This window comes from Oryctolagus cuniculus, chromosome 11, assembly GCF_051225735.1.
Source record: "Oryctolagus cuniculus isolate XC-2025 breed Fujian yellow rabbit chromosome 11, ASM5122573v1, whole genome shotgun sequence".
Taxonomy (NCBI): domain Eukaryota; kingdom Metazoa; phylum Chordata; class Mammalia; order Lagomorpha; family Leporidae; genus Oryctolagus; species Oryctolagus cuniculus.
In genome coordinates, this window is record NC_142877.1 from 36,253,614 (window position 1) to 36,277,315 (window position 23,702).

General features: G+C 40.0%; 2 long non-coding RNA genes across 4 annotated transcripts in view; both read left to right on the plus strand.

Moving 5' to 3' along the window:
- Positions 1-23,702, plus strand: part of LOC149123412 (uncharacterized) — a 734,608-nt gene that overhangs the window by 121,669 nt on the left and 589,237 nt on the right. The window lies entirely within an intron of this gene.
- On the plus strand, positions 4,321-13,952 carry LOC108176706 (uncharacterized). 3 transcript variants are annotated; one of them, XR_016215937.1, is made up of 4 exons: positions 4,321-4,451; positions 6,917-6,993; positions 11,330-11,408; positions 11,863-13,952. It is a non-coding gene; the product is annotated as an uncharacterized LOC108176706 (long non-coding RNA). The 3 variants fall into 3 exon arrangements; XR_016215936.1 differs by lacking the exon at positions 11,330-11,408; XR_016215938.1 differs by lacking the exons at positions 11,330-11,408; positions 11,863-13,952 and adding an exon at positions 7,983-8,190.

Sequence of the window (23,702 nt, forward strand, 5' to 3'; positions counted from 1 at the left end):
GAGTTAGTTGTTGGGGCTGTTCATTTCCATTGATTTGAGTCCAAAAGCAAATGGGAGGTTTTAGGACATAAGTAGAGTCTTCTCTGATAAATTTTTCAGATGTGATCTTTTTGATTGTAACCTCTATAGAAATTTATTAATTTTTCTTGGGTGTCTTTCACTTCCCGCTTAGTAGTTTTCTCTTTGTTTATAACATCATCTCTGTCTAGCTGAGATATTGGATGGTTTGTACTCTCATTTGTCTCCTTAATTTTTTTTCCTTAGTCTTTGAAATACTGTTCCTTACAGGGTGCTGTTCAAAACAGCAGTGAACATTTCAGACTGTCTTTGCAGTAATATTGTAGAGGACAAAGATCAGACCCATTTTTTACAAGTAATAGAATTCAGATGCATCAAGGGGTGTGTTGAAATAACCAGGGGGTATGGCTAGAGAATGATTGACATGGGGCCAGGTGAGAGGAAGTGTCAGTCAACGGCTGTCTGAGGAAGGCGCACCTGAGGTCTGAGGACTATGGAGAGAGTGGTCATGTTCCTGTTCTTCAGCAGGATGTCCAGGGCTGTGTTTACCACACACTGAGGCTTGGCAGATAGTCATTGAATGGCTGAATCAATCAGTAATGGCCAGAGGTTCTGGCCTTGGACGTGGGAAGCACTTTAGTTTATGCTGTCTTTAAACTTCTATTAGGAGGAACTGTTTAGACAAGTTAACTGGTAGACTTTTACTTTGGGGAAGAAAGAGATTTTCCTTCAGTTTTTATTCATTACTTATTGCAAAAGTGATTTTGCAATGACTGATTTCAACATTTCTCCCTGGGCTTTTAAACCACCCTGGCCCTCAGCAAGCCCCAGCATGTTTCCAAAATCAGGGTTTTCCCTTCAAGTCCGACCTCCCAAACTGCCATGAGAGAGCTTTGCAAATCCACACCTGTGTGGGGCATAGACTAGAAGCAAGGAAGAAGTGGAAACAGCCTAGCGGACCCAGGGGTTGTGTTTTCAGAATTTAGCCTCTCCCCAAACAATTCCTATGCATCAAAAAGCTCATGTTCAGACATGATCTCCAAGCATAGATTTGCAATGGATTCTACATGAGCTCCGTCTTGTGCTTCTTCAAAATTATTCCCACTGTGTAATCTTCCAAGAAAAGAAATTCAAACTTCTGTAAGAAACTTCTTTTTCTTCCTTTTAATTGGTTGCTTAAGTAACAAAATATAAAATAAAAAAACCCAGATTAGATAAAATGGTGAATGTTTCAGCCCTCTGCTAGTTTTAATGACTTTTTTTCCTTTAGCTTGTTTTTAAGATTGAAGGCTGGTAAGGTTTTTTTTTCTTTTTTTACAATTGCTTCTTTTTATGATTATTGATCTCTTTTAGCATTATAATTTTAAATACTTGATAAATTTCCTTCTTTGATCTGGCCTACTTGTCACTCAGCAGTCTTTAAAACTCTGGGGCCTTTCTTTCATTCTTGACATTTGCTATTGTCCGCCAGTCTGAATACTTCGCCCGCTATTCTCAAAAGCGTCCCAGAAACACTAAGAGAGTATGCTGCAGTATCAAGTGCCATGGCTTCAGGCTCTGCCGCAGCTGCCCACTTTCTAAAAGCTCCCTTTATTCCTCGCAACTGCACTTATCCAATTCAGACTAACAAATGTCAGCTCTTTTCCCTCTGCCTTTCATGCAAACCACACACACGCGCACACACACAAACCCTTGAAAGTGTAATAAATCCCTCCCTCTGCACAGTGTACATTAATACACCTTGTAATTGCCTTTCCTTGTTGGTTTTAGTCCTTTACCCAATTTTTTTTTCATTCCTTTTGTACTCTGGCTTCCTCAGCTTTAGTATTCCCAGCTTTGAAATCCAAGTTGTAAATGCAGAAAACATGTCTACCCATTTAGGACAAACTGAATAACTTCAATTGTAGAGGTTATAGCACTGTGTCTGGTGGTACTGCTCGTTAAAAGCACTTATCTGTTGGTTTATGAGAAAGTAGCTGTTCTTATATTCAACACTAATCATCTATGAGTTTCAGAGCAGGCTTCAGTGCTTGGTGGAAGTAAGCAGTATAATAGTATGCCATAGTGTATGTGTGTAGGAGTGTGTGTGTGTATTTATACACACACACGAATATATATAATATAGTATATGTATAGTACTACAAGTTTCCTTCACAAAATTCATCGAAAATGGAATTCAAAGAGGAGTTTATTTTGGTGCAAAAAATTAAAATCCATGCACACAAGCAGTCTTCAAAAATTTAAAGTTTGTAGACTCAAAAGGCTTCCACAGCCTTGGCAGCTCATGTCATGTCTACTCCTCTTGCCAGGTTTTTTTTTTTAAAGATTTATTTATTATGTGAATGGCAGAATTACAGAGAGGCAGAGGCAGAGAGAGAGCTCTTCCAACTGCCAGTTCATTTCACAAATGGCTGCAATGGCCAGAGCTAGGCCAATGCAAAGCCAGGAGCCAGGAGCTTCATCTGGGTCTCCCATATTGGGGCAGGGACTTGGGGCCATCCTCCACTGCTTTCTCAGGCATATTAGCAGGGAGCTGGATCAGAAGTGGAGCAGCCGAGACTCAAACCAGCACCCATGTGGGATGCTGGCACTGCAGGCGGCAGCTTTACCCACTAGCCGCAGCACCAGCCTCTCCTCTTGCCAGTTTTGAATAACATTTATTAGGAATAGCCATATTTTTGCTGTATAGAATTAACACTGGATGCGTGTGTCCTTGGAGAAGATCATTTAAAACAAATGTATAGATTATTCTGTCTCTGCTGAGTCAAGTATATGATCTAAAAGAGTTCTTTACTTCACTGCAGGCTATTTAGCAGGAATCAAGACTTTCCTTACAAGGAAACTGGAGTTTTTCTGTTGCTATAGACATTGTCCTATAAAATAGTTCAAATTACCACAGAAATCTTACAGAGTGATAGGCACCAACACTCCCTTAGGAATATAAATGGATCTTTTCTCCAGATCTCAAGGATTTTAGGAGCCAGATGGGACTTCAGAGACATGTTTGGAAGGGAATCCGTTAAGGTCCTTTTTGAGCCAATATTCCATGAGCCAATCCTTTGCTGCTCAAAGAATACTCCACAAACATGGATCATTGACATCACTGGATCCACAAGAGAGCTGGTTAGAGATGCTGCATCTCTGGCCATACCCCACCTGCTGCATCAGGACTTGCATTGTAACCAGGTCTCAAAGTGATTCAGGTGCACAGGAGAGTTGAGACGCCTTGATCCACCCTAATTCCTTCATTTTTCTCAACAGTAAGCCAATGCTCAAAAAAAAAAAAAAAAATGAAATTAGCTTGCCCAAAGTCACTAGTTGAATTTGTACTTAGGAGAATTAGCACCATACTACATAAATTAAGCTTTCCATTCTGAATAAAACTTTCTTTTATTCAGGCATCTAATTCCTTCATTGAAATTCTGGGTTGGGCCAATGCCCAGCCTGGGCCAGCCATCTCCATACAACTGCAGGACTTTCTTCACTGGTGATGATCTATGTGTGCTTGGTAAATTAGGCTCCTGTGCTATTTAATGCCTGAAATGGGGACAGTGGACTTGGAGAGCTGGAAGCTAGCAGCTGGGGAAGAATGAGGTTTCTGTCTCTAGGACATGTTAACCACTCAACTTTAACATGGAACAAGAAGGAAGCTCCGCGGCTTTTGTTTGGATAGTCTCACATGCTGCAAGTATCTCAGGCCTTGTTCTGGGAAAGTAAGTTGCATCTGTCATAGTTTCCAAAAAAGTAGCACTAGAAAAACCCCTAGGTTGTTGACTATAAGCTGGAAAAAAGTGCAAGAAAATTGTTGCAGTCGTGTATAAGGCTAACAGCTTTTTTGAAAACGTACAAAGAAACTGGTAACTTGCTGTTCTTCAGCAAATGTCATGTCCTTGTTCTTGTGTTTGTTCTGAGGATTTTCTTCATAAAAAAAATGAGTGGTTTGCTATGACTTCTGACTCACCTGGCTAGGAATGAATAAAGCATCAAACTGTGTTACTTTAAAAAATATATTGCAAAATATTTCAGAGAGAATCATAAGCGAGACCTGGCTCGTCCCCATGTGGTTGTGTTGATAAGTGGTCCCTGTTTCCCCAACTGTTCATTGCTGCCTATTTCCATGCATCTCTGCAATATGATTTTGCAAAACCTCCTATCAGGAGTTGAAGTCTACTTCTATAGCTGTTGGAGAATTTTATCTTTTACTGGGTAAATATAAAGGCAGTATTGGAAGGCATATTGGAAGGCATATTATGCCAGTTCAAAACACAGGTTCAAAAGGTTTTATATACTCCCCTTCTCTTTCAAACAACCTATGACACATGAATGAGCCTACACTAGCCTGCTGGATATTGAGAGGCCCCAGGCATTGGAGGGAAGCCCTGAACCATTCTCCCTGTCCCAGCTGAAACTAGCACAAGTCAGCCTTCCAGCAGGTACACACCTTAACTGTAGGCTTGACAGTAAGCCCAGTCAAGATCAACCAATCCCAGTCCATTTTGTACAGTCCACTTGCAGGCATGCGAAAATATGTAGTAAATGATGGTAAAGAAATGAAGTTGGTGGGCAATTTGTTACAATATTGTCATGACAATAGATAATTGCTGTACCAATGTTATATTTTTAACACTTTCAATGTTACTTAACATTTCTAAAGGGAAAATAATTTCTTGGGCCATGATTAGATTAAAGTTTGGGGGATCAGAGTCTATTAGTGATAGAATATTATAATTAGTCCTCAACTATAGACAGAACTTATAACTAAAGAAATGGAGGCCTAGAAAGGAGAAATAAATAACCTTGTTTCATCCAGTTTAGAGTAGAATAGGACATAGTCTCTTGTCTCCAAAGTCTTTGAAAGTCTCAGCCTGCTCTTTATGCATATACTCTTGAGTTTTGCTTGTCTGCCAACCAGCAAGCCTTTGAAAACACAGCTTCAGAAAACAAGAGATTACAGTTACAGAGACTACTGCTTTGACCATATGATTAATTGGTTTCTAAAGGTCCTCTCAAATCTTTGTTAGAAGTAATCCTTACTTTGCCATTTGGGTTTTTTGAAAAGATTAGTGGGTAGTTTTTATCATCACCACAGGACTGCATACTTGATCAGCCCTATGTCTACTTGTAATCTAGCAGAGAATTTTTTGTGTTATAATAAAATACACTTGAACATGATATATTTCTACTCAACACATATTAGTGAATTTCTTCACCAGTATGAATTTACTTCCCTGGCAATCTAGGATTCAGATGGCTTCTGTTCTTTTCAAGGTCTAAGAATCATTCTTTGCATGTTCTTGTTAATAAAATATTTTAAATTAAGCCATTTGATTTGGATTTACAATAATCTATTTTTAGACCGTTCAATAAATTTGAGGCTTCAAACAATTGTGCAGTTTGCACTAGTTCATATGGACTGAAGGGAAAAGGACTATGTCAAGCTAAAAGATGCTCACTGAAGCATCGTGTCTAAGAGGTTTTTGTATCACAGAAATCTCTTTCTATACATAGAGCCTCAAGGAAATAAGAACTGGCAGAAGCAGACAGTTTTAAATCCAGGGCCCTGAGTAAAAATTTGGGAAGGAATGCCTCACCCAAATCCAAAGATAAAACCTCCTCCCCCTTTTTGCTGGTCTCAACCTCAGATCTGAATTGAATAGGGAGAAGTTGAATAGGGAGAGAGCAAAGAAAACATTGAACATTGGCTGGCTTCCTTCCTTCCTTCCTTTCTGTCCTTGTTTTTCTCTCTTTTTCTTCCTTCCTTCCTTTCTCCTCCTCCTCCTCCTTCTCCCCCTCCTCCTCCTCCTCCTCCTCGTCTTATTGTTGCTGCCAGGATGGGAATTGTTTCCAATTGTCTTCTAGCAACAGCACTGTAATACAGGCCACCTAAGGCCAGTGCACACAAAACCTTGGTTAAGCAGCCGTATAAATAGCAGAACACTGATGCCTCAAACTTTCACTCTACATTTGCTTCCATCTCATGCAAAGGCAGCACTAGCTGGAGTTTTCTATTTTTCTTACAATTCATTTGTATTCAACCTCATCTTATCTAAACAGTTTCCCTTGGTGCTGTTTGGGCCACAGTTATGCTCTGACAACTGGACATCTCTGGATTAAGAATAATTTCTCAAACTTTAATAAGAATGATGATCTACTTAGCATTCTGTTAAAATATGAAGATACTTTACAAAGTTCATGGAATCTTGGTGCAAAAAATTGGAAACTGTGCAGTTTTTAATAATACGCATTTTCCTTGAACAGTTTGAAGATTTCTCAAACAGATTCTAGTTCTAGGTCATGGGTTAGGTCCTAAAACATTTCATTTTAAACAAATTAAAAGGGATCGAAGGTGAAGCTGTTGGTCTGAGTCTCTGAAACTATGTTTCTGAAATTTTAGCATGCCTCAGAATCATCTGAAGAGGCTCCAGCCCGGAGATACTGATTCCGTGAGTCTAGGTTAGCACCCAGGATTCTGCGTTTTTAATAAATCCCAGGTGATGCCAATGCGTCTGGTTCCTGGACCATACTTAGAGTTTTAGAGAAGGTATCTAATAGAGACCTATGAGTGAACTGATGGAAAATCTCATAAATCTTGATTCTGTTGTTCAAGTATTTGATTTGCATAGGGAAAGTGATTTTGGGAAACCAGCTGAGAAATTTTGCCTAAGGCAGTTCCTTCTGCTTTCAAATTATCATTTTAATACAAGATTAAATACATATGACTAGGGGCTGTAGGGCTGGGAAATAAATGAGAAGCCTGGAAGGTCAATAGCATAGGTTTTAAATCAGAAAACCTGATCTCCAAGCCCCTGTATGACCTCCCACTTTGAACCTTTCTCGTCATAAATAAGACTCTCACAGCAATATCTAAATTGCATATCATATTTTACCTCTGTTTTAGGATTTCTTGCAAGGATGCCAAAACACAAGCATGGGACTCTGAAAATATTGACGTATTCCTTGCCTGTGGAAGTCCTGGTAAGAATTAAATCACACCAACTATTGCACAACTGAATATCTCTGCATAATACAATACCTCCCTAACCTATGAAAGCCCTGTGTACGAGGAGCTGTGATTAGTCCATTAAACACATAGTCTCATATAAATCTTAGGCCAACCCAGTGAGCAGATGAGAAAACTGAGTCTGTGAACCACAAGATCAAAGACTCATTTGCTGAAAATCTGGGCTCCATACCTTTGCCACTGAAAGCATGGCTGAAGAATGAGCAGGATAAGCATTGAGGACAGCTAGTTAGAAACTCTGAATCTCCCTCTCCACCTCCGACCTACTTAACTGAGTCTTATTTTAACGAGATCCCAGGTGATTCCTGTGTATTTCAGAATAGTGCTCAGGCTCACTCTGACACGTTGTCTCTTTACCAAGAAAGGATTTTTGCAGAGTCATTTTCTTTATTGGAAATACTTTCGCACAGATCCGGTAAGACATCAAAGGCAGTCATTTTCATCACCAGCAAAGGGAAGGTTTGATTGCTTTGGGAGGAGAACTGCTTGGCAGCACATCAGAGTTCAGGGGGAGTTGCATGTGCTGACACAGATGATTCCTGGCTTTCTTGGGCTGGATTGGGAGCTGATGTGCAGCCATCATCCAGAAGCAAATTAGATCATACAGCAGGGCTTGTTTTCTAGAGCCAGTTTTTGACAAAGAGATTGCTCACCTTTTGTAGGGGGCTTCAAATGGTAGAGTTAAATAAAGGAACAGAAGAATCATCTTGTTTGAGTTTTGGGGAAAACATAGATAATAGGAGACAGGCAAATTTAGCATCAGACTAAAGCAGGAACCCACATCTATGAAACAGGACAACTCTGTCTACTGCCTTGTATTTAAAGAATTAAAATAACAGCCATGGGGCTGGCATTGTGGTGGAGAAGGTTAAGCCACCACCTGCAGCACCGGCATCCCACATGGGCACCGGTTCAAGTCCTGACTGCTCCACTTCTGATCTAGCTCCCTGTTAATGTGCCTGGGAACGTAGCAGAAGATGGCCCAAGTCCTTGGGCCCTTGAATCCACATGGGAGATCCAGAAGAAGCTCTAGGATCCTGGCTTCTGCCTGAGCCAGCTCTGGCCATTGTGACCATTTGCGTAGTGAACCAGTAGATGGAAGACCTGTGAGTGTGTGTGTGTGTGTGTGTATCCCCATCTCTGTAACTCTGCCTTTCAAATAAATAAAATCAATATTAAAAAATACAAGAGCTTATTATTTTTCTCAAAAGTACAGGTTAAAGGTAGACAGTGATTTAACTCAGGCTCAACCAACCTTGATAAGATTCTCTCATGAGTCGCCTTTAAGACCTCCAGGATGGTTTCAATTGGGATGATTCTCCTCTTCCGTGTGTCTCTCATCCACATTTTGTTCACTTGGTAGCTCAGTGAGATTCCTTGCAAAGAGATGGAAATAGGCATGATGTTTTGGGGCTTAAGCTGACCCAATATCCTGTCACTTCTGCTGTATTTTACTGACCATTGTGAACTGAAAGGCCATTCCATATTCAAAGGCTGGGAAAGTATACTCTGCTTCTTTATTTTTTTTAAAGATTTATTTATTTATTTATTTATTTATTTGAAAATACACAGAGAGAGAAGGAGAGGCAGAGCAAGAGAGAGATCTTCCATCCTCTAGCTCACCACTCAATTGGCTTCAACGGCCGGAGCTATGCTGGTCTGAAGCCAGGAGACAAGAGCTTCTTCCAGGTCTCCCATGCAGGTGCAGGGGACCAAGAACTTGGGCCATCTCCTACTGCTTCCCTAGGCCATAGCAGAGAGCTGGATTGGAAGAGGACTCAAACCGACGCCCACAGGGGATGCCAGCACTGCTGGTAGCGATCCTACCCGCTACACCACAGCCCTAGTCCCACACTCTGCATCTTAGCAGGAGCAATAGCAAGGTCAGATTGGCAAAAGGCGTGGGGATATCAGGAAGTTGGAGAACTGAGGCTATTATTTTTTGCAATTGGCTGTATTTCTACTGATTACCTCTTATAGGTGAAACAGTTATTAGTATGTTCAATGTCACCCCAAAATTTCATTCTGATGTTCATGCTCTGACAACTTCTCCTGGTTAGATATATTTGGGGGCAATTGCATAAACTTAGAGACATTGATTGACCACCCCAAAAAATGTACTCCTTCAACTCCAATGGAGACAAATGAAAGAAGGAAGCTAAAAGAGCACAGATTCATTACCTAAATTAAGGGCTCAATAGATATCAAATCCCTCCTAAATGTACTAAATGAAAAGACAGTCTATTGCCAAGCATTGGTAAGTTTGTAGAATAACTGGGGCTGTGCTATACTCCTAGAGGGAAGGTAATTGGTAAAACTCCATTGCAGAATTGTTTGACTTTGTTCATTGTAGCTGGGGATATGCTTGTTCCATGACCCCAGAAATTCTACTCCTAGGTACAAGTCCAGCAGAAACATTAAAAAAGTTCATCAAGAATGTTTAAAGCAGATATCTTTATAATAGTGACAAAAATGGATAAGCATATTATTATACAGTCTTGAATGGGATAATTTACAGCATTGAAAATCAATGCTATATAACCCTTTATAACACTATATAAATGTCAAAACCTGAAATGGAACAGAAGAAATCAAAACAGGACATATTGCATAATTCCATTGATCTAAACCATAAATATGCAAAATTAATCAATAATATTGGAAGTTAGTACACTGGTTTCCTGAATCAGAGAGGGAACAGAAAGGGTTTATAGAGTGTCACTAAGTTTTAGTTTTCTGATCTGGGTGATGCTTACCCAAAGGTTTTACAAGTATTTTTCAGCACTTTATGAGTGCTAGCATATTTTTGTTATGAGTATTATGCTTTAATGAAGAGTTATTAAGAATCAGAGATAGAGAACAGCTCTGAAATAAGATGAATCTGAATTCAAACTCAGTTCTTCTTCATAGCCTTGCACAACATTCTTGAATTCTCTGAGCTCCTATTTCTTCATCCATATGATGGTGATAATTTAGCATTATCATTGTCTTTAAAATGATTACATTTTAAGATGTGCAAAGTTTTCTGTGCTCAATAAATGTTAGTTATTCCTCTCCATTCCTGTGGAAAATGACTAAAATTGTATTTATATCTCAGATATAATACAAATACAAATACAATACAAAGTTTTCATTTAATATTGCATGTAATCACATTTTCAACTTTATTTCTCCAAAACAAAACAAACAAAAAAACTTCCAAACTTTTACTATTTCATTACATATTAATGCGAATATTCTGAGTTCTGGGTATTATATATTAAATGGATTATAACTTCATATATCATTCTACCATCATTTATGGTGCCTATTTTCCTTTTTGCTGTCACTGATTATTTTGCTGTTCATGCATAAACCATATTTTAATTACTTATTAACAGTCATTTGGAGTAATGTTTTTCTGAAGGGACTCTGCCACAGTAAAGTTATTACTTCAATGAATAAATAGCACAAAAACTTACTCTGTCCAATTTAAGGACTGAAAGCCATTCATCCTCCAAAGCTTCAAAATGATCCTGAGGCATAATTGAGTGAATCATGCTAGAACAGTCTGTCCTGGCTTCTGATTATTTGTGCCAGGAGTGGCAAGCATGGTGGGTGGCAGTAGGAAATCTTGACTCCAGCTTCCCCTGTTCTTGTTCTGAAACCCTTTGGGGCTACTTCATTAGAAAGTGGAAAAGAGAGAGAGTGAGGCATGGAGGTGATTTCAGAGATGCTAAGAATATTGGCTGCTCCCCAAAGCTCTCGGCAGCAATCCACACACAGGCACACACATAAACACAACAGCCAGCCAATAACAAGACCTTCTGGAAGTCATAGCTGTGACAGAGGAAAAAAGTACTCAAGGGTGTCAATGAGATAGGGAAGCTGGCTTCCTCTATCTCACAATTCTGCTTAGACTTCACCCTTGCTCTTTCATGTCCTCATCTAAAGGAAAATCAAGATTCATTGAAGTGGGAGGGCATCTGGCCTAGTGGTTAAGAAACTGATTAAGATGCCTGCATCCCTTGTGAGAGTGCCTGGGTTTGAATCATAGCTCTGCTTGGTCCTGAATCCAGCCGACTGCTAATACATACCCTGGGAAGCAGCAGATGATGGCTCATGTACTTGAAGCAAATGTTACACAGAGATCATGTGAGATGTAATTCATGGGTCTTTGGAAGCCTGTTATTTGAGAAAAGGAAATAAGAAATGGATTGATTGGAGGGAATTCAGGATTTGGAGAAAGGACCTGGATGCCAGGTGAAATCTCATGTTGCTAATGGAAGTCACCTAACTTGTTCTGTGCAGCTGGTGATTTGATGTGAGAGTGGAGCCCAATAGCACCCAGCTACATGCATTCAGGCAACTGCTGAAATGGATATATCAGGTACTGTCTCTGGAGGAGAGAGGATGGAAAAGTAAAGAGCAAACATCAAGGGCAGGACTAGGAAAATGTCCATGCATACTGGAGAGATGGCATAGAAGAGTCTGAGAAACAGAATGTGAGAATCAACTGATATGATTTTAAGACACACTAAGAGTTAAGGGTCAAGATTCCTGTTGAGCGGTAAGGAGAATAAGATGGAGAATTCCTCCTTTCCAGGTCATTTGATGATTTTAGATTGGCCATTGGTTTAGGTAGTCAGGACAAGCATTGTAGAGGATGGATTTCTGTTTCTTAAAGGTGATATATTGTTAAGACTATGGATTGTAGGCCATATATCATTTGAGACATTAAAAATAAAAGAAGAGCTATTAATGTAGAACACAGGAAAGATTTTTGTGGTTTTTGGTTGCTTTGCATTTTTCTTCCTTGATTTCTCTCTCTTTTTTTTAAATAGGGGAAAATATGTGCTGTGTACAGAAAGCAAGAGGGAAGATTAAAGGTACTCTTTGTAAGATAAGTGGTGAGAGGAAACCTTGACAAGACCTACTGAAGAACAGAGCTTCTCAAACTTGAAGGCACATAAAAACCTTTGTGAGAGCAAATTGAAAAAGGTTCCCAGACTCCCCTCCTGAGATTTTAATGTGGTGGGGCCCAGGAATATGCATTTCTAACAAGCTATGCTGATGTAGGTGTTCTCTAAGCCATTTCGTGGCAGCTCTTTAGCCTCCATTTTTTTGGGAACATTTAGTTTCCAGACACCCTGAGACTCTGCCCTTTTGGCTTTCTACAAATAATACATTGCGCTTATTTTCCATCTTTGTTTCCAGCACCATCCTTCTCTTCCTTGTTTCCTTTTCCTATGAAACTATAAGATGCCCAGGGGTGGGTTTTTCTACCTCTGTCTCTATGTATGTGATATATATGTAAATAATTTATATGAATAGCTCTAGACAGATCCACAGGCTTCTACATGCCCATATATTGTCACTCTTTCTATCTCTATGTGAAATTATCTCTCCAACTGTTCTTCCTGCCTTACTTGGAAACTACTTGCCTCTATTTTTCTACCAAATTTCACTGACTTTTACAGTCTGCTGACTGACAAAGCGCTCTGTAATACCTTCCCCTCACAGTTCAGCAAAGGCAGATATGTGTTTGTTGATAACATCCCAACCCAAAATGTGCTTCTTGATTGAATCTGGATTTCAGTGAGCCAGCTTTGAAAGTTTTTGAAAGCAAGTGGAGAAATTTAAATGTGGACTGAAGTATAAGATAACATTATTCAATTATTTTTGTTGAGTAAGATACTGATAAGTTGTAGTTATATAGGAAATGTACTTACTTTTACAATGCATGCTGTACTTAATAGAGTAAGGCAATAATATTATGATGTCTGTAAATTTGTCTAACTTACAAAAAAGAGATGAAGAAATTATGACCAAATTTTAAATAGGGTTGGATCAAGGTGGTGTATGAGTTTTCCATATCTTATCCTCCATACTTTTCTGTATACCTGAAATTTTCCCAAATTAAATAGACAAGAAAAAGAACAGTATATTGAAGTAATTAATTTTTTCTGGTCCTAAAATTTTGAAGAAATAGTAAAACATTTGTTAATAAAGAAGTTATTTATCAGTGGTTATGAGATTATTGATTAATAGGATTTCTAAAAGTGTTAACTAGCCCAAATCTAGTAGTTGCTTTATTTTCTTGGAGGCAGTACATACCTTTGCTTAGAATCTAGATACATTTCCACACAGCCAACTCGTAGAATGACAGACAATCCTCAGAATCAACCCTTAAGGCTTCCTGGTTTGGCTGAAAAGCCCTTGAGAGCATTTCAGGCACGGAAAGCCAAGACACTGTGGCAAAATATGTTTTTCATGAAGGATCTCTGTGAGTGAGACCCCAGTGGAAAGAAGTGGCCATCAAAGAAGGATGTACTTTTCTCTAAAGGGAGGAGAGAACGTCCACATTGCTTATGGCCTTATCTAAAAACTGATGGAGTCCGTGGATTCAAAAGGATTCCTTGGGGCCGGCGCCGTGGCTCACTTGGTTAATCCTCCGCCTTGAGGTGCCAGCATCCCATATGGGCACCGGGTTCTAGTCCCGGTTGCTCCTCTTCCAGTCCAGCTTTCTTCTGTGGCCCGGGAAGGCAGTGGAGGATGGCCCAAGTGCTTGGGCACCTGCACCCACATGGAAGACCAGGAAGAAGCACCTGGCTCCTGGCTGCGGGTAGGCACAGCGCCGGCCCTAGTGGCCATTTAGGGGGTGAACCTCATGTCAAGAGCCTCAGGTGGTCACTGACTTCATACATAAGAGTGTTAATTGTTAAATTAACAACAGAATTCACTGTGTACTTACTCCCCATACCATGCAAAACTTCTGTCCTCAATGAGTTGTATTATGAGAGTTAACTAAAACTAGGTCTCACACAGTTTTTTGTGTATATGCATGTGTGTGTAAATTGTTGAAATCTTTACTTAGTACAGAGTTGGTCTTCTGTGTACAAAATTAATTGAAAATGAATCTTAATGGAGATTAGGACTGGGAAGAGGAGAGGGGGGAGGGGGAGGGGTGGGAATGTGGGTATGGTGGAAAGAATAACTATATTCCTAAAGTTGTATTTATGAAATTTTAAAAAATAAATAAGCTAATTAATAACAACAACAACAACAAGAATCTGGATAAGCTTGCCTAATTGATGCTATTCTCCAAGGCTGAGATTGGCAATCCCTTTGCAATACGAAAATGGCAAATGCTAGAACAAACTCTCTAAGGTCCTCTGTGAAACACATTCTTTGCCTCTGGCATGCAATGGTAGTAATTCCCTGATCTTCAGCAGCAAAAAAAAAAAAAAAAAAAAAAAAAAAAAAAAAAAGGTGGTCCCAGCTGAGGCTTACTGGCTCCCTACTTGGGGTGGCTGGCTGTGAATAGCTGGGTGCTGATTCCTCCCTAGGTTCAGGATCAGCCTGGGGACACATGCTTGGCATGACTGTCTCTCTGCTGATTCCCCAGGTACTGATGATTATATCTTAGGGGAAACATCATGGGAGAAAAGAAGAATTGGTCCTTGAAATTTACAAGAAAGAGTCACCCTTTTTTATTAGCAGGGCTTCTTGCTTCATCAGAAATCTGGTTGGGTACCTACCTCTGGGTTAGCGCCAGGACCCCCCATCCCCCACACAGAAGCTCTACAGAAAGCCGATGCCTGGTGATTCTGTATCCTGAGACAAACAGATGAAAGTAGAGGTTCAGTTAGGCAAGGGGGACATCTAGGGGACTAGATTACTAAATTGGAAAACTAGGAATGCGTGAGCACAGGTTTGAGAAGGTATCCGGAGTGAGTCACTTCTGAGGAAGAATTGCTGTCATGGAGAAGCCATAGTCCCTGAAAGGGATGGAGCAATAAGTGGGTGCAAACTGTTGAAATTTTTACTTAGTACATACTAAATTGATCTTCTGTATATAAAGATGAAAAAAAGAAGGTGCCGAGAAGACATTATTTATGCAACTTGCAAACTGTACCAAAATATGCTTTTGATTTTGGAAACTGCATATTATCAAAACTGTGCTTTTTAAAAATATATTTTTTTATTTCTTTGAAAGGCAGAGTTACAGAAAGAGGGAGAGTCAGAGACAGATAGTGAGGAAGGGAGGGAGAGAAAGAGAGAGAGAGAGACCTTCCATCTGCTGGTTCACTCCACAAATGGCTATAGTGGCCAGGACTGGGCCACGCTGAAGCCAGGAGCCTGGAACTCCATCTAGGTCTCCGACAGGGGTGGCTGAGGCCCAAGAACTTGGGCCATCTTCTGCTGCTTTCCTGGGGCACATTGCTGTGGAGCTGGGTCAGAAGTGGAGCAGCTGGGACTGGAACAGGCTATCATATGGGATGCTATCACAGATGGCAGTTAACCCAGTGTCACAATGCCAGCATCAACGCTGTACTTTCTTCCTACAGTCATGTGCTGCATAATGGCTGGCAAGTTCTGAGGAAGTCTCATTAGGCGATTTCATGGTTGTGCAAACATCATGGCATGTACTTGCATCAATCTAGATGTTGGAGGCCATGTACTCTATGTGGCCTCTTGATGCAATCAAGAGACAGTAAATAAATAAGCCAGTAACAGTCATGTATTATCATTAGCAGGTATTATGTAGTGTATGTGCTCTCCTTCTGCATGACTGGCAGCACAGTAATTTGTTTACATCAGTATCCCCACAAACATGTTACCAGGTGGTGGGATTTTTTCAGCCCTATTATAATCTTAGGGGTCCTCTGTCATATATGCTGTCCATGGTTGACTGAAAGGTTATACAGAACATGACTGTACTTTGGAAGGCCACTTAATTTTGGAGATTTAGTGTATTTATGAAAGAGGAAGATGGCATGGGACCAGATGACCTCTTCTAAACTTCTTTGTAGCTTCAATTTCCACCTATTATCTGAGCCAAGCAGCAAGGAAAAATGATTAACCCATTAGAGTTTCTAAAGTTGTTTGTCATGCCTCTGTGAGCAATTTATAGCAAATTAATGAAATATCAACTTTAGTGGCATATCATGAAGACATTTAATATAAGATTATTTAATCTATCAAATAATACAATATAATTCTTTGTGAAGTCTGCTTTAAGAGACTATTTTGTCATGAACAGAAGGAATGCTTCAATTGAAAATGGTATTGGGGCAGGCGCTGTAGCACAGTGGGTTAATGCCCTGGCATAAAGTGCCGGCATCCCATATGGGAGCCGGTTTGAGACCTGGCTGCTCCACTTCCGATCCAGCTCTCTGCTATGGCCTGGGAAAGCAGTAGAAGATGGCTCAAGTCCTTGGGCCCCTGCACCTGAGTGGGAGACCCAGAAGAAGCTCTTGCCTCCTGGCTTCAGATCGGCACAGCTCCGGTCATTGCGGCCAATTGGGGAGTGAACCAGCAGATGGAAGACTCTCTCTCTCTGCCTCTCCTTCTCTCTCTAACTCTGACTTTCAAATAAATAAATAAATCTTTTTAAAAAAGAAAATGATATTAATTTCCCAAGGTAATGTACTCTGGGTATAGAAAACAAGGATATATAGCTGAAAAGAACCATAAGACTTTGAAAAGAGAAGTTTCAAGTCAACAAATTGAAGTTCAGGACCCAGGGCTGTGTCAAAATTTGAGAGATTATAAAGTAATTGCATTATTATTGAGTCACTGCAAAAGATAGACCTAGAGCTGATGGATTCTCAGAAGGGGACAGGTTAAGTGAAGGACCAAAAATGGAGCCACTAACAGGTGTCAAGACTGTAGACACTGAGAGTATATTCAACTCACATTGGGAAGGTTTGCAAAATACTGGTACCTGGTCTGAGCCCTTGATTCGGATTTAATTGCCATAAGGTGTGGCCTGGATATCAGAATTTTACAAAACTCCCCACATGAATCCAATGTACCCTAGAATGAGAAGAAGTGTGTAGAAATCTGAGATCACTTCTAGCTAGAGAATCTGGCTTCCTGGAGAGGACCCATCCCTGCCCTTGAGGAGCTTTCTAATTGCTTTCCCAGTTCCCTCCCCTGCCTCTCTGCATTTGTTCTACTAAAAATTTTTGTCTTTATTCCTTGAAAGTGAACTAACGACAACAAACAAAAGGAAATAACTGATTATTATATCCAGGCATCAAATAACCACTACCAAGGATGGATATCTTACTTAATGTAAGTAGCTCAGTAAACAAATGCAGTGTTAAAATAAAAAAAATGCTTTCCTCCCAAGCCCGCCAGCAACTAGAACAAAAGCCCATCCATATGACTGCTGTGGTCTGATGGGTGGGTCAGTGCCATTCCTCCCGGAGTTTGTTAGTGTATGATGGAAGGCACCAAAGGCTGCTTGCTTGAATGGAAGGCTTTTGTGCAAAATTCTCTCACTCTAGGATAATAGACAAGTGGTCAGCAAACTATGGTTCAATGGACAAATTCAGTTCATTATTTTGTAAATCAAGTTTTATTGGAATATAGCCATGCTCATTTACTTATGTGTTGCCTATGGCTGTTTTTGAACTATAACAGAGTGGAATGACAAACACTGCGTGTCCTGAAAAATAAAAAAAATACTTACTATCTGGTCATTTACAAAAAAAGTTGCCAACAGCTGCATGATATCATTTTCATGCTGCAGTGTTAGCATTTTCCTACTGTGGTAGATTAATTTTAAAATGTTACCAGTTCTTCACTCCCCCCTATATCCATGTCACAATTCTTTTTATTTTTTTATTCATATAAAGGAAACAAATTTCATATATACAGTTTTAAGAGCATAATGATCCTTGGCACCCTACCTCTCCTCCTTCCCCTACTCCCAACCTCCCTCCTCCTTTTCTTATTTTCCCTTTAATTTTTACAATGACAGACTTTCAATTTCCTTTATAAACACAAGCTTAACCCTCCACTAAATAAATAATTCAATAATTCAACAAGTAGTAAGTCGAAATACCATATCCCAATTCTTCACTCCTCCATATACCCATCTCTTTTTCTGAAGCTTCCTCAACTGAGAAGGCAGCCCATTTTATGGGCTATTGAATCCTGGCTGGCCTTGTGAGTTATTTTGACCTATAGAATGCCAGAAAAGTAGCACTACACTCATCTTGAGCCTAGACTTTGAGAGGCATTGCAGATTTCTGATGTCTGTCTTTGAATCCTGTCTCTGAATTCATTTAGGCTAGCATACTGGATGATGGGAAACACACAGCCAACCCCCAGTAGTATAGTTACCTTTCTATACTGCACCTGGCTCCTGGTGCATGAGTGAGCCTGATCAAGACCAAAAGAAGTTGTAAGCTCAGCATAAACAGCCTAACTGCAGATGCGTGGGGTAACTACATGTTTGATTTTTTTTTTTATTTGACAGGTAGAGTTATAGAAAGTGAGAGAGAGAGGGAAAGAAAGGTCTTCTTTTCACCCCTCAAATGGCCGCTACAGCCGGCGCTGTGCCAATCCAAAGCCAGGAGCCAGATGCTTCCTCCCAGTCTCCCATGTGGGTGCAGGGACCCAAGGACTTGAGCCATCTTCTACTGCTTTCCCAGGCCATAGCAGAGAGCTGGATTGGAAGTGGAGCAGCCAGGTCTCAAACCGGCACCCAGATGGGATGCCAGCACTGCGGGCGGCAGCTTTATCTGCTATGCCACAGTGCCAGCCCCAGTGTTTGATGTTTTAATCCATTACATTTTTACCTATCTACTGATAGGTATTAGGTCTATAAATCTTGTGATAGGATTCCTTGATATTTCCTTTTTTTGTTCAAAGTCAGGCTGAATTCTTATCCTCAAACCCCAGTCTGAGACAGAAAAAGTGGACAACTTATTGAAAGAAAGATGTTATGAAGACTAAACAGCACTTCCACCAAATACTACAAAATAAAAACAACAAGTTGGGGGTGGGAGACAGGCAGCTGATCTAGTGGTTATGATGTCCCCATCTCATATAGGAGCACCTGGATTTGAGTTCTGGCTTTGCTCCTGACTCCAGCTTCCAGCTAACGTAGACTCTTGGAGGCGATGATGATGACTCAAGTGATTGGGTTCCTGCCACACATGTGGTTTCAAATAGGAATAACAAATAGGCAAGAGCTCAGACATCAATACAAACTGACAATGATGGCTCCTTACATATATACACACATGCGCACACACACACATTGTCTCCTGTTTGCAAATCAAGCTTCCACCTTGGCTGTAGATGTTCCTTCTCCCTAATGGGTTCTATGCTGTGATGGTGGCAGGAAGCACTGAATCTCAGTTAAGTGTGAATTGTTGGTGAAACCCTTCCCCTATAATCAAGTTTATAATACCCCACTACATGCCATCTATCTCATCACTGCACTTGTATTTCTTCCTAGTACCTTACTACATTATAGTGTATCTTAGTTATGCTTACTTCTTTGTAGTCTGTTCTTATCCACAACAGTATACACCAGGAGAGGATACAGAGTTCATATTCTTACTTATTGCTGAATCTCCAGCATAGACAATGTCCTACACATAATAAATCTCAATATTTCTTCAATGAATGATCTACTCTTTTTTTAAAGATTGATTTATTTATTTGAGAGGTAGAGCCACAGAGAGAGAGAGGGAGAGACAGAGAGAGGTCTTCCATCCACTAGCTCACTCTACAAATGGCTGCAACAGCCCAAGCCAGGTCAATCTGAAGTCAGGAGCCAAGAGCCAGGAGCTTCCTCTGGGCCTCATACATGGGTGAAGGGGCAACAAGGACTTGGGCCATCTTCCATTGCTCTTTCAGGCCACAGCAGGGAGCTGGATTGGAAGAGATGCAGCCAGGACATGCATCAGTGCCCATATGAGATACCAGTGCCTCAGGCAGAGGTCCAGCCCACTACACCAAGCACTGGCCCTGAATGATCTATTCTTAGGACTCATTGGAATAGCATAATCTTTATCTCCAAAGTAAATGACCCACATCAACGACTTGAATTGGAGGTGTTTATTTTTTAACAAAAATCTAAGATTGTTTAGAGGCTTAACCTTTTCAATGAAGATACAAGGATCCCTGATAATTCTTCTTTGTATGTGTTCATAATCTTACTATTACACAAAAAGAACATTTCTCGGTATTACCAACAATTCTGGACACATCTTCACAAGTAGATAAAGCAGTTAAGCAGGTCACTGTTTTTTGTTTTTGTTTTTGTTTTTGTTTTTTAAGTTAAACAGTTGGAAGTTTTCCATTCTGTGGGACCCATAGAAACCACAGCCTAATATGTCAGCAAAATCCACAGATTTAGAAGGCCTACAATCTACAAGCTCAGGAAGACACCCAATTAACAAAGATTAAAGTCCAGATCTGACTCATACAGGTATTGGAAATGCTAGGCAGTGTCATGCAGTATCCAACCTTGTTTTGCAACCTGGTTAATGCTCTGTGCAGTGTGGGGGCTGGAGGTGGGAATTCCACTTTATAAAGAAGCATGCGAGATGCTCCACTTCCCATCAAGACATGTAATGAGTAGGTTTCAACTATACTCCACAGTCCCAAATGATTGAACTGGCATTAGGGCCAAAAAATTGGAAATGTCTTAACATGCATTAATTGCTTAATGGTTGTGTTGTCTGCCTGAAAAGGGCGGAGTGGTATTTAAGTTGCTTAATGACTTTACATTTTCCCATGGCAAAATACTTGTGATTTGGTTACGCTATAATTAAAGAGTTACATAAACAAGGCCTTAGGAAGACATTAAGTGACTTCCTTGGAAGTGGGATATTGGTCAGTTCCAGCTAGTGTATGGGTATTGACAAAAATCATGTAGTCGGGCCATTTCGGGGGAGAAAACTGCCACCCTCCAACCCTTTCCTTTTAGAAATTGTCCTTGTTTTCATCCCTGTCTTTTGGTTTGCTGCACTGAGTGTAGACTTTGGAGGTGGGCTTAAAAAAATAAGATTTTAAAACAAAAACAGCATTGCATTATTTGGAGACTATTTTAGAATAAATAGAAACATAAGTAATAAGGACAAACACTTTTAACTGAGACGAGCATGGTAACCTTGAAGCCAGAAAGCCTAAGGATGAGAAACCCGGAGGGCAGAGTGGGATCTGCCTTGTAAAACCAGTTGATCAAATGCTTATTCCTGTATAAGGAAGAACCTTTGAGTCCAAGTGGTTTGCTCTTATGTGTTCCTAAAACTACTTCCTCCAGGAGCATAGATATTTAATTTCTTACCCAGAGGTCTCATTCAGGGGTTAAAAAGAACTCTTGGCAGTCAAAGGAAAATTAAGCAGGGACAATGACATTCTACCTCCCAAAGAAAACACAACCCTTAGATAAAGTTAGAACAAAACTCAGGGTTTGGCCTGAGGTTTATATCAAATCATTATCTTCAGGCATTATGAGGTCCTTTATTTTTAGATCTCATATGGCAATGACATCGTGTTTCTATAGATTTACAAGGAAAGTAGGAGCCAATGCAAATTAAGTGCTTTCCCAGCGTATTTTCTTTAGTTTCCTAGATATCATTTTTTTTTTGGTATGTTGTAATATTTGCTGCATTGATGGTGAGTCATTCATTATGCTTGCTGACCCTGGTTTCCCATCCAGAATTCATAACCTATTCTTAAATAAAAACAAATATTAGTTGCCAGTTCATTTTTCTTCATATATTTGCACCTCTTCAGCTTTCAAACATTTGAAATTAAATCCCATGAGTCTTTTGTGTACTAAACAGCTTAAGCTAGAAAACTCAGTGAGTTGAAATCAACTTGCTTTTTTATTAAACATATTGGCCGTTCTTCTAGGGCTAGAATGGGGGGGGTAGTGGAATCTGGGGAACTTTGCCTTACGTGTTATGGTGGGTTGATGACATTTCTGGTTCTTTTTATGACTTCCTTGTATTTTGATCAGAATATTTTGCACAAAGACTCTAAAACTTCCTACTAAGATACAAAATACTTACTCTACCTTTTAATATGGCTGCTCTACTACTTGTTTTTGCCAATACAATATAGCTGAAATAATAGAGGACCTGTTCCAAGCCTGGGCCTCAAGAGATGCTTCATGCCTTCTCTGTTGCAGAACCTTCCATAGTCCTCATGACAGTCAGCCCAGGCTAGCCTTTTGAAAAAAATAAGAGGCACATAGAGATTTCAGTAGTCTCAGCAAAGGCCAGCATGGACAATCCAAAAGTCAGCGGAGGAGCCAACCACCCAAGGAGCCTAGCCAAGGTCAACAGAGCTTCCTTCTAACACACAGATGACCACACAAACTTGGGTAAACTCACCAAAGCCCAGGAGAACCACCTGATGGCATATAAACTCATGAAAAATAGAAGGTGTTATATTTGAACCCCCTGAATTTTGAGGTGGTTTATATGTTAACAGTTACTTAACAAATATTTTGAAATGATGCTCTTTCTGAATCGCTGTAGCATCTATGAAGATAAAGTTAATATATTGGCATCCTCTTTAAGTAGGTGAAGATATTGTCTCCAATAAACTGTTGGTCAGTAGTAAGAAAAGTTTACTGGAAACCACTGAGGTTCAAGACAATTATTTTAGGATTGAGGGATGAAATAGGAAACCACATAGATCAAGTGCCTGTCCTCAGGAATCTTAGAGTCTGTTACAGGTGACTGATATTTAAAGTTATTGAGATTGAAGTGAAATCAAGCAAGGAAAGAATAGTGGATATCAATCTGAGCAGCACATTCAATTCATCTGGCAAGATTTTAAAATATCCCACTGATGGATCCCATCATAAACCAATGGGTGATGCATTGGCATGAATATTTTATGGTGCTTCCCAGATACTTACAATGTGCAGTCCAGGTTGAGAATTACAGGTCTGAGGTATGTTTCAAAAAGTGATCTGTGGACCTGAAGCATCAACAACACGTGTGAGCTTGTTAAAAAATGAGTATCTTGTGTCTCTGAAACTACTAAGTCAGAGTCTGAGGATGGGGAGGGGACATAGGAACAGTAACTTGTATCCTGAAAATCTCTTCAAGATTCTTAGGCGACGGGAAGTCAGTGGAGGATGGCCCAGGTGCTTGGGCTCCTGCACCTGTATGGGAGACCGGGAGGAGACACCTGGCTCCTGGCTTCAGATTGGCGCAGTTCCAGCCGTGGCAGCCATTTGGGGGGTGAACTAATGGAGAGAAGACCTTTCTCTCTGTCTCTCTCACTGTCTATAACTCTACCTGCCAAATAAAAAAAAAAAAAAAAGATTCTTAGGCGAGCTGAAATTTGAGACTCTGTTGTAGAGTTCTAGAGCAATGAAAATGAAGATAAACTATTGATAACTTAATGCAATCACAACAAAAAAAGTAGCTGTTAAGTTTTCTTAGATTTAAAGGTGAGACATACGTATTGAGCTTTTAGCTATTAGTGTGAGTGAGCTATTTAAGAGATGTTCATATGGTACTTATTTTAATTTTGCTGATGATTTAAATATTTATGAGCTGTCCCATTTAAATGTCCTAGAAACATATCTGCTTTTTTTCCTTAAATGCCAGAATTTAGAACTTTATTTTAGGAGAGAAGCTTAGAAGTGCTAGGTCTGTGAGTACTTCCTCTCCTCTATAGTTTTTAATTCAATTTGTTATATGGCATTTTGAGATTCACACTTGTTTATGGAGAGGTTTAAAAGTTAATCCAGACTTAGTTATCTTTGAGAGGTTCATTTTTTTCTCAGGTTAAAGAGGTTACATGAGCATATTTTGCCTTGGAAACTCCTGGTTTATGCTAGTTGCCCTGGTATAATCAATAACGCACACCCTATCAATCTCAAAGGTGCCCTCGCTTGCATAGC